The following is a 15815-nucleotide window of genomic DNA, read 5'->3' on the forward strand; positions in this document are numbered from 1 at the left end:
TGTCTGCGCATGCTCTGAAGACATGACATGGGATGCCGTCTGGGCCGGCAGCCTTGCGAGGTTAACACGCTTAAATGTCTTACTCACGTCAGCCACGGAGAACGAGAGCCCACAGTCCATGGGAGTGGGCCGCGTCAGTGACACTGTGTTATCCTCAAAGCGGGTGAAGAAGGTGTTTAGCTTGTCTGGGAGCAAGATTTTGGTGTCCACGACGTAGCTGGTTTTCCCTTTGTAATCAGTGATTGTCTGTAGACCCTGTCACATACGTCTCGTGTCTGAGCCGTTGAATTGCGGCTCCACTTTGTACTGACGTTTTGCCTGTTTAATTGCCTTACAGAGGGAATAACTACACTGTTTGTATTCAATCATATTCCCAGTCACCTTGCCATGGTTAAATGCGGTTGTTTGCGCTTTCAGTTTTGTGCGAATGCTTTCATCTATCCACGGTTTCTGGTTTTGCTAGGTTTTAAAAGTCACCGTGGGAACAACATCCCTTATACACTTCCTGATGAACTCAGTCACCGTGTCCGTGTATACGTCAATGTTATTCTCAGAGGTTACCTGGAACATATTCCAGTCCGCGTGATCAAAACAATCTTGAAGCATGGATTCTGATTGGTCAGACCAGCGTTGAATAGACCTTAGCACGGCTACTTCCTGTTTGAGTTTCTGCCTATAGGAAGGGAGGAGCAAAATGGAGTCGTGATCTGATTTGCCGTAGGGAGGGCTGGGGAGGGCCTTGTAGGAATTTCGAAAAGGCGAGTAGCAGCGGTCTAGTGTTTTTCCTAAGCGAGTACTAAAGTCAATGTGTTGATAGAACTTCGGTAGCGTTTTCCTCAAATTTGCTTTGTTAAAATCCCCAGCTACAATAAATGCGGCCTCAGGATATGTGGTTTCCAGTTTGCATAAAGTCCAATGTAGTTCCTTGAGGGCCATCGTGGCATCGGCTTGAGGAGGAATATTCACGGCTGTGACTATAACCAAAGAGAATTCTCTTGGGAGGTAATACGGTCGGCATTTGATTGTGACGTATTCTAGGTCGGGTGAACAAAATGACTTGAGTTTCTGTATGTTATCACAATCACACCATGAGTAGTTAATCATGAAACATACACTACCTCCTTTCTTCTTCCCGGAGAGTTCTTTATTCCTGTCTGCGAGATGAACTGAGAACCCAGCTGGCTGTACGGACGGGGACAGTATATCCCGAGAGAGCCATGATTCCGTGAAACAGAGTATGTTACAGTCCCTGATGTCTCTCTGGAAGGAGATCCACGCCCTGAGCTCGTCTACTTTATTGTCCAGAGACTGAACATTAGTGAGTAATATACTCGGAAGTGGTGGATGGTGTGCATGCCTCCTGAGTCGGACTAGAAGTCCACTCTGAATACCTCTTCTCCACCGGCGGCATCTTGGAGCAGCCTCTGGGATAAGTTCAATTGCCCTGGGGGGTACGAACAAAGGATCCAATTTGGGAAAGTCGTATTCCTGGTAGTAATGTTGGTGAGTTACCGTCGCTCTGATATCCAAAAGTTATTTCTGGCTGTATGTAATAACACAAAAAAACGTTCTGGGCTAATAATGTAAGAAATAACACACAAAAAAACTAAATACTGCAACGTTTCTTAAGAGCTAGAAGCAGAGCTGCCATGTCTGTCGGCGCCATCTTACATCTTACTTATCAAACAGTTCGCTTAAAGCATCAGACAAGCTCAGTGTCAGGATCTCATAACAGTATTTCAGTACATTCAAATTGCCATCTATAAAATGCAATTGTGTTCGTTGTCCGTAGCTTATGCCTGCCCATACCATAACCCCACTGCCACCATGGGGCACACTGTTCACAACAATCAGCAAACCGCTAGCACCCACGATGCCATATACACTGTTTGCCACCTGCCCTGTACAGTTAAAGCCGGAATTAATCTGTGAAGAGCACACTTCTCCATCATGCCAGTGGCCATCGAAGGTGAGCATTTGCCCACTTAAATCGGTTACGACACCGAACTGCAGTCAGGTCAAGACCCTGGTGAGGACGACAGGCACGGAAATATAATAATATAATATAATATGCCATTTAGCAGACACTTTTATCCAAAGCGACTTACAGTCATGCGTGCATATTTTTTTTTTGTGTGTATGGGTGGTCCTGGGGATCGAACCCACTACCTTGGCGTTACAAGCGCCGTGCTCTACCAGCTGAGCTACAGAGGACCACATGAAATGAGCTTCCCTGAGATGGTTTCTGCAGAAATTCTTTGGTTGTGCAAACCAACAGTTTCATCAGCTGTCCGGGTGGCTGTTCTCAGAATATCCCGCAGGTGAAGAAGCTGGATGTGGAGGTCCTGGGCTGGCGTGGTTACACGTGGTCTGCGGTTGTGAGGTCGGTTGGACGTACTGCCAAATTCTCTAAAACGACATTATGGTAGAGAAATGAACCTGCAATTCTCTGGCAACAGCTCTGGTGGACATTCCTGCAGTCAGCATGCCAATTGCACGCCACCCTCAAAACTTGAGACACGTGGCATTGTGTTGTGTGACAAAACTGCACATTTTAGAGTGGCCTTTTATTGTCCCCAGCACAAGGTGCACCTGTGTAATGACCATGCTGTTTAATCAGCTTCTTGATATGCCACACCTGTCAGGTGGATAGATTATCTTGGCAAAGGAGAAATGCTCACTAACAGGGATGTAAACAAATTTGTGCACAGAATTTGAGAGAAATAAGCTTTTTGTGTGTATGGAACATTTCTGGGATCTTTTATTTCAGCTCATTAAACATGGGACTAACACTTTACATGTTGCGTTGATATTTTTGTTTAGTATAGTACATTTCTATTTGGTAAGCATTCAGGGGCGTCATGCACCCCAAAAATCTGAGGGGGCACAAAGTATGTGAGGATGGCTGGGGAGTGGTCTGGAGGGGGGTTAGCATTTTTCAAACGTCTAAAACAGCTTTTTTCTGCAATCTAGAGCCATAAATTATTATGCTTAATTCTATGTAAAAAATATATTATAATAATCTGCATACTTCAGAAAGTATTCCACATTTTGTTGTGTTACAGCCGGAATTCAAAATTGATTAAATTGATTTTTTACCACCCATATACACACAATACCCCATAGTGACAAAGTGAAAACATGTTTTTAGAATTTTTTGCAGATTTATTGAAAATGAAAAACAGAAATATCTAATGTACATAAAGTATTCACAACCTAACTTCTATGATTATTTCCTAACTTCTATGATTGATTGATGGCACTGTCTGCTAAGTCAGTTCACTCATAGTTCAATGGTTGTGAGTTTTAATCTCACATGGGGCAGATATATTTTTATTTTAAAAATATTAATCCCTTGCCCACACATTTCTAATTCTGAAAAGTGAAAGCATATCTGTGATAGGGTTCGCCCTGGTAGTAGTTTTAATACAGTACCCCAATCTGTGAGTTAATTTAACCATTGGAAATAGAGCTACTGCGTAAATTGATTGAACTGAGCCCCTAACCTTAATTTTCTAACTGATGATTGCACTTCTCTTCCCAAAACAATACCGCAAATAACACTGCATATTTCAAAGATATATTTTTTGCGCCCCATGGAGGATTCTAATTTACACCATAAGTGGCAATAGATGTCAGAAACTCTGCGCCTTACCACTGAGAGCTTACTGTCCAGAGCCATATTTATTCGCGATGCACATCATTTTATAATCAGAGCGTGCCAGTGGACTTCAGTATGCTTTAGTGAAAAAGTGTTGGGATCAGGTACAACCAGGGACGGCTTGTTCAATAGGGCGATATGGGCGACGCACTGCCAAACGGGAAAAGGAAGGGATTTTTTTTCTAATCAATTATATCACGGCAACAGCAGTTATCAGTGTTCACGTCTGATCTGCCAGCCACTAAATGTCAAATCAGGCTAAAGTCGTGCTTCAAATGGCCCCGCCCGTTTTTGGGGCGATTTCAGTCAAGTTGAAAATCGCCCAGAAGTCTCTCATAGCCTGTCATGTAAAATCTATTTTTTTCACATTTCAAAGCTTTCAATACATTCTCTATGGGTGTCTGTGGGCTTGCACTTACGCGCTTTCGTCATACGTGACGTAACGTTGAACGTAACTAAGACAATGGCGGCTAGAAGCGTCTCTGTTGCGACCTGCAGTGCGGCGTTATTTTATGTTTTTAATTTGTAGACTTAGTTTACAAACATTCTGCCAACTATGGATTTCCAGTGGTTGGTTTTGGACTGATCTTGTTGATCGTGTACATACCCGCTACGAACGGACTAAATAATGAAAACGCTGCTGGCAGCTGAATCCCAATACAGCTGGGAGACTTGGCTGGATGAGTCCCGGACAGAGAAGTGGAGCCGGCCACCTTCACCCTGGTCAGAGCGGACCGCGATCCTGGTAAGAGAGCGACTCTGTACCCCGACATTGAACTGCTTTCTGTGTCATTGCGACCTTACTATCAATTCAATTCAATTTAAGGGCTTTATTGGCATGGGAAACGTGTGTTAACATTGCCAAAGCAAGGGAAGTAGATAGTAAACAAAAGTGAAATAAACAATAAATATTAACAGTAAACATTACACTCAGAAGTTTCAAAAGAATAAAGACATTTCAAATGTCATATTATGTATATATACAGTGTTGTTACAATGTGCAAATAGTTAAAGTACAAATGGGAAAATAAATAAACATAAATATGGGTTGTATTTACAATGGTGTTTGTTCTTCACTGGTTGCCCTTTTCTTGTGGCAACAGGTCACAAATCTTGCAGCTGTGATGGCACACTGTGGTTTTTCACCCAGTAGATAAGGGAGTTTATCAAAATTGGGTTTGTTTTCGAATTCTTTGTGGATCGCTGTAATCTGAGGGAAATATGTGTCTCTAATATGGTCATACATTTGGCAGGAGGTTAGGAAGTGCAGCTCAGTTTCCACCTCATTTTGTGGGCAGTGTGCACATAGCCTGTCTTCTCTTGAGAGCCAGGTCTGCCTACGGCGGCCTTTCTCAATAGCAAGGCTATGGTCACTGAGTCTGTACATAGTCAAAGCTTTCATTAAGTTTGGGTCAGTCACAGTGGTCAGGTATTCTGCCACTGTGTACTCTCTGTTTAGGGCCAAATAGCATTCTAGTTTGCTCTGTTTTTTTGTTTGTTCTTTCCAATGTGTCAAGTAATTCTCTTTTTGTTTTCTCATGATTTGGTTGGGTCTAATTGTGTTGTTGGTGTTGTTGTTGTTGTTGTCCTGGGGCTGTGTGGGGTCTGTTTGTGTTTGTGAACAGAGGCCCAGGACAAGCTTACTTAGGGGACTCTTCTCCAAGTTCATCTCTCTGTAGGTGATGGCTTTGTTATGGAAGGTTTGGGAATCGCTTCCTTTTAAGTGGTTACTATCTGCCCCGTGAGTTCCCCCAATTGTTTGTTACCGTTGTGTACTGTTGATAATCACAAGTTTACTGGAGAACTGAGACCAAGTAGAGACTTTGGACAGGGTGGATATGGTATAATAAAGGCAGTTTATTCAGAGGTAAAGATATCTGGAATCGCGTGCACGGACTCGTGCACGTGTGTAGGTCACCTAAATCATCAGAAAAATTGCCCCTCCTGAGAATTTTTTCAGGAGCCGCCACTGGGTACAACTATGTTTACACGGGGGGCGACAGGTAGCTTAGTGGTTAAGAGCGTTGTGCCAGTAACCGAAAGGTCGCAGGTTCTAATCCCCGAGCCGACTAGGTGAAAAATCTGTCGATGTGCCCTTAAGCAAGGCACTTAACCTTAATTGCTTCTGTAAGTCGCTCTGGATAAGAGCGTCTGCTAAATGACGTGAGTGAGTGAGTACACCCCCAAAATGAATATTTATGATTAATTCCCCACAACTTCTCACCTGAATGCATCTTTTTTTATTTGAAGGTGTTGGGCAAAGGCTGAAATTGGGGTTGAGAGTTACCCTTTAAAACACTCCTAACCCTAAATCCCAGCACAAATCATTGTCCCCAAGTCAAGATAAGAGAACATCTGCAGAACATCCTCCTCAGGTCTTAGGTGATTTACACCGTTTTTTCACGACAAGGTTAACGGTCATCGGGGTCCAGTGTGAGACTTCTACTTAACAGGTAGGTAGCCTAGCGGTTAGAGCGTTGGGTCAGTAACTGAAAGTTTGCTGGTTTGAATCCCAAGCCGACAAGGCTCTGTTGATGTGCCCTTGAGCAAGGCACTTAACCCTAAATGCTCCTGTAAATCACTCTGGATAAGAGCGTCTGCTAAATTACTTTTTTTAAACACAAAAAGGCCGTCACAGGAAAGCTATTTAAACACTTTATCTCCTTTAATGTCTCAGTAGATAAATGGTCTGAAGCCACATAAGTTGTCCAGTTCATCCCACTTTAATACCACTATGGCACAGGACACTGAAGCAAGAGAGCAGCTCATGTGTTTCACCATGTACAGAACTGTCCTTTACTACCGTACAGGTGTTGAACGTTAGCTGAGCTCCATTGATTTACCATAGCTAATTGGTGAAAAATGCTTTGTAAATATGTTCCATGATTATTATCTTCTTTGAAAAATACATTTCTGGAACTCTTCTTTTAGTGTAGGCTGGCCCTAGACTCAGACTGTCCAAGTGCATTCTTGAACAACACCAACTTGCTGAGCAGCATATCAATGCCCACCCCACATGCCCACCCTAATGTGTTCAAATTTATGCTGCGGAGAGAACCTAATACAACAATAGTGGCTTGCGAAAGTATTCAACCCCTTCGCATTTTTCCTATTTTGTTGCCTTACAACCTGGAATTAAAATTGATTTTTTGGGGGTTTGTATCATTTGATTTACACAACATGCCTACCACTTTGAAGATGCAAAATAAAAAAAAATTGTGAAACAAACAAGAAATAAGACAAAAAAACAGAACCTGTGGGGCCTGTGGGGATGGTGTTCTTGGGTGATGAGAGGTGTTGGGTTTGCGCCAGACATAGCGGTTTCCTTGATGGCCAAAAAGCTCAATTTTAGTCTCATCTGACCAGAGTACCTTCTTCCATATGTTTGGGGAGTCTTCCACATGCCTTTTGGTGAACACCAAACGTGTTTGCTTATTTTTTATTTTAAGCAATGGCTTTTTTCTGGCCACTCTTCTGTAAAGCCCAGCTCTGTGGAGTGTACGGCTTAAAGTGGTCCTATGGACAGATATTCCAATCTCCGCTGTGGAGCTTTGCAGCTCCTTCAGGGTTATCTTTGGTCTCTTTGTTGCCTCTCTGATTAATGCCCTCCTTGCCTGGTCTGTGAGTTTTGGTGGGCGGCCCTCTCTTGGCAGGTTTGTTGTGGTGCCATATTCTTTCAATTTTTTTATAATGGATTTAATGGTGCTCTGTGGGATGTTCAAAGTTTCTGATATTTTTTTATAACCAACCCCTGATCTGTACTTCTCCACAACTTTGTCCCTGACCTGTTTGGAGAGCCCCTTGCATGGTGCCGCTTGCTTGGTGGTGCCCCTTGCTTAGTGGTGTTGCAGACTCTGGGGCCTTTCAGAACAGGTGTATATATAATGAGATCATGTGACAGATCATGTGACACTTAGATTGCACACAGGTGGACTTTATTTAACCAATTATGTGACTTCTGAAGGTAATTGGTTGCACCAGATCTTATTTAGGGGCTTCATAGCAAATGGGGTGAATACATATGCAGTCACCACTTTTCCATTATTTATTTTGTAGAATTTTTTTTAACAAGTTATTTTTTTCATTTCACTTCACCAATTGACTATTTTGTGTATGTCCATTACATGAAATAAAAATAAAAATCCATTTAAATTATAGTTTGTAATGCAAAAAAAAAGAAAACAATGCCAAGGGGGCTGAATACTTTTGCAGTCAAGTGCAGTTGCAAAAACCATTAAGCACTATGAGGAACACCGCAGGAATGGAAGACCCAGAGTTACCTCTGCTGCAGAGGATAAGTTCATTAGAGTTACCAGCCTTCAAAATTGCAGCCCAAATAAATACTTCAGAGTTCAAGTCACAGACACATCTCAACATCAACTGATCAGAGAGGACTGTGTGAATCAGGCCTTTGTGGTCGAATTGCTGCAAAGAAACCATTACTAAAGGATACCAATAATAAGATGAGACTTGCTTGGGCCAAGAAACATGAGCAATGGACATTCGACCGGTGGAAAGGTGTCCTTTGGTCTGGAGTCCAAATTGGAGATTTTTGGTTCCAATCGCCCTGTCTTTGTGAGACGCAGTGTGGGTGAACGGATGATCTCCGTATGTGTATTTCCCACCGTAAAGCATGGAGGAGGAGTTGTTACGGTGTGGGGGTGCTTTGCTGGTGACACTGTCTGTGATTTATTTAGTAGCATGGCTACCACAGCATTCGCATCTGGTTTGGGCTTAGTGGGACTATCATTTGTTTTTCAATAGAACAATGACCCAAAACACACCTCCAGGCTGTGTTTTGGGTCATTAGACGAATACACTGAAACAGTGACTGAGTTTATCAGGAAGTGTATAGGAGATGTTGTGCCCACTGTGACTATTAAAACCTACCCTAACCAGAAACCGTGGATAGATGGCAGCACTCGCGAACCACCGCAGTTAACCATGTCAAGGTGACTAGGAATATGACAGAATACAAACAGTGTAGCTACTCACTCCTCAAGGCAATTAAACTGGCAAAACATCAGTAGAGACACAAAGTGGAGTCGCAATTCAACGTCTCAGACACGAGACGTATGTGGCAGGGTCTACAGACAATCACGTACTACAAAAGGAAAACCAGCCAATTCGCCGACACCGACGTCTCGCTTCCAGACAAGCTAAACACCTTCTTCGCCCGCTTTGAGGATAACACAGTGCCACCGACGCTGCCCACTACCAAGGACTGTGGGCTCTCCTTCTCCATGGCCAACGTGAGTAAGACATTTAAGCATGTTAACTCACGCAAGGCTGCCGGCCCAGATGGCATCCCTAGCCGCGTCCTCAGAGCATGCGCAGATCAGCTGGCTGGTGTGTTTACGGACATATTCAATCTCTCCCTATCCCAGTCTGCTGTTCCCACATGCTTCAAGATGGCCACAATTGTTCCTTTATCCAAGAAAGAAAAGGTATGACTATCGCCCCGTAGTACTCACCTCTGTCATCATGAAGTGCTTTGAGAGGCTAGTCAAAGATCATATCACCCCCACCTTACCTGTCACCCTAGATCCACTTCAATTTGCTTACCGCCCCAATAAATCCACAGATGATGCAATCACCATCACACTGCACACTGCCCTATCCCATCTGGACAAGAGAAATACCTATGTAAGAATGCTGTTCATTGACTATAGCTCAGCATTCAAGACCATAGTATCCTCTAAGCTCATCATTAAGCTCGAGGCCCTGGGTCTGAACCCCGCCCTGTGCATTTGGGTCCTGGACTTCCTGACGGGCCGCCCCCAGGTGGTGAAGATAGGAAACAACATTTCCACTTCGCTGATCCTCAACACTGGGCCCCCACAAGGGTGAATGCTCAGCCTATATTTTGATTTGTTTAACAGTTTTTTGGTTACTACATGATTCCATTCCATATGTGTTATTTCATGGTTTTGATGTCTTCACTATTAATCTATAATGTAGAAAAGAGTAAAAATAAAGAAAAACCCTTGAATGAGTAGGTGTTCTAAAACTTTTGACCGGTAGTCTTTATAAATTAAGAGCAGTATTTCAACTTAATGAAGGTGAACAGTAAATGTCTTCCATTGGAACTGCTTGTGAACACTAATTCATTCCAGAGAAGGACTGGTTCTTTTCGCATTCAGCAACATGCATTGTTAACCCATTCAGCAAAATTGAATTTTTAACCCTTACTCTTTGGATCCATATGATCCCAAAATAGACCTACACCCAAGGAGCTCCTCTTCACCCCTAACCAATGGGTCTCTCGCTCACTCTCTGTATATTTGGAAGACATCAGTGGCCTGGAGAAACCTACTTTGCCACCTCTCCAAGACAGACCACAATGTTCCATTTGTACCTCCCCTACTCTCTCACACGTCTTTGTCCTCTGGGGTTGTCTTTGTCATCTGGGTATTAACAACCCCGACACCCGTCTTCCCTTCTGAAGCCAGGCATTGTGACTGTTTCCATGGCGACTGGCCAATATGGAGGAAAGGGAAAATAAAATCAATAGACAATGTGCTGAAGAAAGGAGCTGGGAACATGATACAGGCTTGTTAAAGCAGCAATGCTTTGTCCTGATTTGTCCACACTGATTTGTTCGCCATATTAAGCGCATTGAGAACGACTATCAGTGCCTATGGGGGCTTAACATACGTTTGATTAAAGACATCAATGGCCATCATTTAAAGTAACCTTTAAAGACAGAACATGGAAGCTTTTTATGGACACTAATGACGTTGAAACCCAATGATTCCACAGTTTAGTTTGGTGTGACATCCTCAGTCTACTAGAATTCTCTGAACATGCAATCTGATTGTGTAAGACACCTGGGGCTCTTTTCACTATGTAATTGAGAAAATCAATGTTCCCTGTAATGAAGAATAGATAAGAGGTTTGTGATGGACATTTTAATGTTGGTGTTTTTCTATCTACCAATTTCTATGTTTGTGCTTTTCTGTAAACCAATTTCTGTGTTCATGCTCTGTGTTCATGCAAGTGTCTGACTGAACAAACCTCACTATCAGTAGCTGCAATTTGGCAGTACGCCAAGACCTTTGTTGTGAGAACGAAAGATATCTCAGTTTCAAGGTCTCAGCTTAGAGAGATGAAGCCTTGTGAGGTACTGGCCTGTCACATGTTATGAACCAGTATTGGTCTGTCACATGAATGAAACAAAACGGTAATGTTGAAATAATTATGCTAAATCATGCAAATGTAACTTGTCTTAGTATAGCCGTTTATAAGACAACTGCAGGGACTGCCCCAGCAGAGCTTCTGACAGACGTTCACTATGGTGCATTAAGTTTGTTGGAACCTCTCCAGCGCACTGACAATAAACAATCATTCATTTAAGATTGACTTCGAGTGTCTCTAGTGGTAATTTCCACGACACTGTGTAAGAATTTCCTCGACAGGTTCACCAGAACATTCTGGAACCTGCCTGGAACATTCAACCAACACAACATCCATATTCAGTTAGACTGATGTGTAGTATAATATAGAATGCCTAGTCGGCTCACAACTGAATTGTGATATAGAGATTGCTAGCTGTTGTACATACTGTATGTATATAATGGTGTTTTATATTTTAAAAAATTACAAGTGTACTGACAAGTGACTAAATGATTCCAGCTGCATCAGAAACCAATAAAGTGTTGACTTTTTATTTTTCACATGCCGAATACAACAGGTGTAGACCTTACCGTGAAATGCTTACTTACAAGCCCTTAACCAACAATGCAGAGTAAGAAAATATTTGCTAAATAAACGAAAGTGAAAAAAGTAACAATAAAATAACAATAACGAGGATATATACAGGGGGTACCGGTACCGAGTCAATGTGTGGGGGTATGGGTTAGTCGAGGCAATATGTACATGTAGGTAGGGGTAAAGTGACATAGATAATAAACAGCGAGTAGCAGCAATGCTAAAAAGGGGGTCAATGCAAATAGTCCAGGTAGCCATTTGACTAACTGTTCAGCAGTCTTATGTCTTGGGGGTATAAGCTGTTAAGAGTTTTTTGGACCTAGACTTGGCGCTTCAGTACTTGCCATGCAGTAGCAGAGAGAACAGTCTATGACTTCGGTGGCTGGAGACAATTTTTAGGTCCTTCCTCTGACACCACCTGGTATAGAGGACCTGGATGGCAGGAAACTTGGCCCCAGTGATGTACTGGGCCGTACGCATTACCCTCTGTAGCGCATTACGGTCAGATGCTGAGCAGTTGCCATACCAGGTGGTGATGCAACCAGTCGGGATGCTCTCAATGGTGCAGCTGTATAACTTTTTGTAGACCCATGCCAAATCTTTTCAGTCTCCTGAGGGGGAATAGGCATTGTCGTGCCCTCTTCACGACTGTCTTGGTGTGTTTGGACCATGATAGCTTGTTGATGATGTGGACACCAAGGAACTTGAAGCTCTCGACCCGCTCCACTACAGCCCAGTCGATGTGAATGGGTGCGTGCTCGGCCCTCCTTTTCCTGTAGCCCACGATCAGCTCTTTTGTCTTGCTCACGTTGAGGGAGAGATTGTTGTCCTGGCACCACACTGCCAGGTCTCTGACCTCCTCCCTATAGGCTGTCTCATCTTTGTCGGTGATCAGGCCTACCACTGTTGTGTCCTCGGCAAACTTAATGATGGTGTTGGAGTCGTGCTTGGCCACGCAGTCATGGGTGAACAGGGAGTACAGGAGGGGACAAAGCACACAACCCTGAGGGGCCCCCGTGTTGAGGATCAGCGTGGCAGATGTGTTGTAGCCTACCCTTACCACCTAGGGGCGGCCCGTCAGGAAGTCCAGGATCCAGTTGCAGAGGGAGTTGTTTAGTCCCAGGGTCCTTAGCTTAGTGATGAGCTTTGAGGGCACTATGGTGTTGAACGCTGATCTGTAGTCAATGAACAGCATTCTCACATAAGTGTTCCTTTTGTCCAGGTGGGAAAGGGCAGTGTGGAGTGCAATAGAGATTGCGTCAACAGTGGATCTGTTGGGGTGGTATGCGAATCAAATCAAATCAAATTTTATTGGTCACATGCGCCGAATACAACAGGTGCAGACATTACAGTGAAATGCTTACTTACAGCCCTTAACCAACAGTGCATTTATTTTTAACAAAAAAAGTAAAAATAAAACAACAAAAAAAGTGTTGAGAGAAAAAAGAGCAGAAGTAAAATAAAGTGACAGTAGGGAGGCTATATATACAGGGGGGTACCGTTGCAGAGTCAATGTGCGGGGGCACCGGCTAGTTGAGGTAGTTGAGGTAATATGTACATGTGGGTAGAGTTAAAGTGACTATGCATAAATAATTAACAGAGTAGCAGCAGCGTAAAAAGGATGGGGTGGGGGGGCAGTGCAAATAGTCCGGGTAGCCATGATTAGCTGTTCAGGAGTCTTATGGCTTGGGGGTAGAAGCTGTTGAGAAGTATTTTGGACCTAGACTTGACACTCCGGTACCGCTTGCCGTGCGGTAGCAGAGAGAACAGTCTATGACTAGGGTGGCTGGAGTCTTTGACAATTTTGAGGGCCTTCCTCTGACACCGCCTGGTATAGAGGTCCTGGATGGCAGGAAGCTTGGCCCCAGTGATGTACTGGGCCGTACGCACTACCCTCTGTAGTGCCTTGCGGTCGGAGGCCAAGCAGTTGCCATACCAGGCGGTGATGCAACCAGTCAGGATGCTCTCGATGGTGCAGCTGTAGAATTTTTTGAGGATCTGAGGACCCATGCCAAATCTTTTCAGTCTCCTGAGGGGGAATAGGCTTTGTCGTGCCCTCTTCACGACTGAGAGTTGGAGTGGGTCTAGGGTTTCTGGGATGATGGTGTTGATGTGAGCCATGACAAGCCTTTCAAAGCACTTCATGGCTACAGACGTGAGTGCTATGGGTCGGTAGTCATTTAGGCAGGTTACCTTGGCGTTCTTGATCAATTCATTGTGTGTTGGTTAAACTTTAATTTGTTGGCAAGTAAACATGTTTTAATAAAACAGTATATTAGTCTGTCAATATAGCAAATATGTAGAGATGGCTTGTATTCAAGACAACGTTTATTTGCTCTGGAGACCGAGGTGAGTTTACATAGCAGTATGCAGGAACACTTATGGCAATATATGACATATATACATTAAAATCAAAATATACTACTAACGCTCAGAATAAATACTACAGTTCTACAAAGGGAATACTTGCATATGGTGTGTTTCGGTGGTGCAGTGAGGTGTTCAGAGACACTTTGATACAAGAGGAGAATGTTGTTATGGGACCTTTCACATCTCTTGAGTCATCAACTTCTTTGTATCAAAGTGGTATTATCTGTGAGAGAAAGACGAAAATACTATTACACATTCATAGGCAATCGTTGTGTACTGTCTGTAATCCTACTGTAGAGGCATGGTGTAGAATGAGACATCTCACACACACATTAGCTAGCTACAACACACAGGTATAGATACACCAAGACTAATATGAGTCATCAAGCCAAAGTAATTCCTTTACTCTCCGCCATCATCATCAAAACATTTCTCCAGTTTTGCACCTAATGAGAGGCACTTAGGCTAGCTAGGCTAGTTAGCTAGCTATAATGTTAGACTACAGTACATTTTAGGTATAGCAAACACAGTTAGCTAGCTAGCTAAATTTGTCTAGCTTGGCTTGTAGTGGTACTAGCCCCCATTATGGCCGAATCGATCACCAAATTGTACTGTACTGAACAACACTGCCTCGTGTAAAAAGATAGCTTTTATTGCTAGCTAGCTACCGACAGCAAAACAACTTACTAGTGTTGTCATTTTCCCTCCTGAGTCCTGCTCCAGCTGGTCTAGGCTTGCTCTTCTCGCAATTATTTTTCTTGCTGTCTCAACTCCTCTTCAGTGTATTCCGGCTAAAATAAATAGGGCTGTAAAAGAACATAAAAAAAATGTTTTGGCGGCATCCTAAGCAAACTACTGACACTTTTGTGTTGTTTCAATAAACATTGGCTGTCACAACAACAAATGATTTACATTATACTTATTCTGCCACTAATTTGTTACCCGACCTGGTAACACTGACAGTAAAGCTAGTAAAGCTGTCACATCATACTTACGTCACTGTTTGTTTACCCCTAGCTTTTTTGTAGGTTAGCTGACATTAGCTGGCTGGCTAGCGAGATAAATTAATCTTGATCTAATTCGCTAGTCTTAGATATGTCACGTAACTGCTTGAACGGTCTAGGTATTCAGAAAAGTTTATTCTTGTTGGCTTGTCTATATGTCCTTTCAACTTGCTGGAGACCAGCTGGCGAGACAACCCTACCAAATGGCACAAAGTAGCCTATGCTATGGCAATATCTACACCTACTTGGTGGATTCTCTAGATTTGCATAAATATCCAAATGCAGAAAAATATTAGAGCTGTTATTTGGATGGATACAGCTCACTAGTCCTTACTACAAACATCCCATCTGGTTTGCGCTTAGTGGGACTATCATTTGTTTTTCAACAGGACAATGACCCAACAGCCTCCAGGCTGTGTAAGGGATATTTTAAACAAGAAGGAGAGTGATGGAGTGCTGCATCAGAAGACCTAGCCTCCACAATCCCCCGACCTCAACCCAATTGAGATGGTTTGGGATGAGACGGACAGCAGAGTGAAGGAAAAGCAGCCAACAAGTGCTCAGCATATGTGGGAACTCCTTCAAGACTGTTGGAAAAGCATTCCAGGTGAAGCTGGTTGAGAGAATGCCAAGCGTGTGCAAAGCTGTCATCAAGGCAAAGGGTGGCAATTTGAAGAATCTCAAATATAAAATATATTTTGATTTGTTTAACACTTTTTTGGTTACTACATGATTCCATATGTGTTATTTCATAGTTTTGATAGAAAATAGTAAAAATAAAGAAAAACCCTTGAATGAGTAGGTGTGTCCAAACTTTTGACTGGTAGTGTACATTTCATGCCACTGTCCATGCTAAGAATTTTACGTTTAGAATGAAAGTGTTTTTAGGTGTGATTTAGTTTGTTGATTAAGACACCATGGAAGTATGTTAAAAACGACCAACCAAGCATATCCAAAATGATTATAGAATGATAAGAAAAAATAATACAGCTGTTGTCGGGTTATGAGTAAAGTAGTCAATTTAACATTGGAGTAACGGGAGTACCCTGCTAGCATGGTCATGCAATCGG

The sequence above is a fragment of the Coregonus clupeaformis genome, chromosome 11 (assembly GCF_020615455.1).
Source record: "Coregonus clupeaformis isolate EN_2021a chromosome 11, ASM2061545v1, whole genome shotgun sequence".
Taxonomy (NCBI): Eukaryota; Metazoa; Chordata; class Actinopteri; order Salmoniformes; family Salmonidae; genus Coregonus; species Coregonus clupeaformis.